General features: G+C 42.9%; 1 protein-coding gene across 1 annotated transcript in view; it reads left to right on the top strand.

The window, feature by feature from the left end:
• Lyg2 (lysozyme g2) overlaps positions 1–1,219 on the top strand; it is a 10,788-nt gene that overhangs the window by 963 nt on the left and 8,606 nt on the right. The gene's annotated exons all lie outside the window — the stretch shown is intronic.

The raw sequence follows: 1,219 nt of genomic DNA, 5'->3' as shown, positions 1-1,219 counted from the left end.
GTGTAATGTGTGTACATATGTGCACAGGTGTGTGTGTGTGTAATGTGTGCACATATGTGCACAGGTGTGTGTGTGTGTGTAATGTGTGTACATATGTGCACAGGTGTGTGTGTGTGTGTGTGTGCGTGCATGCATGCGCCAGTGTGAGTGTGTATGCACAGGAGCAAGCACACACAGGAGAGGTCAGAACTGACATCATTCCTCCATCATTGGCTACCTTAATTTTTTGAGACGAGGTCTCTCACTGAACCTGGTTCTGATTTGGCTAGGCTGGCCATCAAGCGAATTCGATGAATATTGCAATATTGCAATTAAACCACTTCCCTATCCCTAAACAACTGCTTTTTTTTTCTATTTTTTTTCCCCAAGACAGGGTTTCTCTGGGTAGCCCTGACTATCTGGAACTCACTCTATAGACCAGGCTGGCCTTGAACTCACTGATCTGCCTGCCTCTGTCTCCTGTGTTCTGGGATTAAATGTGTGTGCCACCATTGCCCAGCCCAACAGCCTGTTTTTAAGAGCATCTTCTGCTTGCTAAGCGCACAAAGGAGATATTAGTGGGAAATTAAAATAATAAAATACTAATTAGTTTGTGTACTTTCTGACAGTGCACCCATTTGGCTGAATTTCTTTTAAAGAGGGTTATGGAACAGTGCAAGAGTCAAGATACATCAAGAGAAAATTCTCAATTCCAGGTAGTGGGTGAGAGTCATTAAATGAGTTATGTAGATGGGAAATTCATTAGTGTGGGAGTTTAGAAGGATGGGTTCACGTCCATCTAGGAAGGTCAGACCTGAAAGGCTTTGGTGAGGGCATGAAATGAGGAGATGCCTGAAGAAGGAAGGAATAACTTAGTGGAAGGACTGTGGTGAGATGCAGAGAAGTGTCAGGGATAGAGTGAGCTGGTTGGTGAGGCAAGAACAGAAGATTCCTTTCAATGTTTTCAATAATTATTTTATTTTATGTGCATGGTGTTTTGCTTGTATGTATATGTCTGTGCAGCATGTGTGTGCCTGCATAGGGCAGAAGAGGGCACTGGATACCTTAAAACTGCAAGATGGTTCCCAGCTCCCACACAGTGGCTCACAACCATCTTGTCCTGGAGGTTAATAAAACAGTAAGGGAAGAAGAAGAAGAAGAAGAAGAAGAAGAAGAAGAAGAAGAAGAAGAAGAAGAAGAAGAAGAAGAAGAAGAAGAAGAAGAAGAAGAAGAAGAAGAG

The sequence above is a fragment of the Mus pahari genome, chromosome 5, assembly GCF_900095145.1.
Source record: "Mus pahari chromosome 5, PAHARI_EIJ_v1.1, whole genome shotgun sequence".
Taxonomy (NCBI): domain Eukaryota; kingdom Metazoa; phylum Chordata; class Mammalia; order Rodentia; family Muridae; genus Mus; species Mus pahari.
Note: the sequence above shows the minus strand (reverse complement) of the source record. Positions and strands in the feature narration are given on the sequence as shown.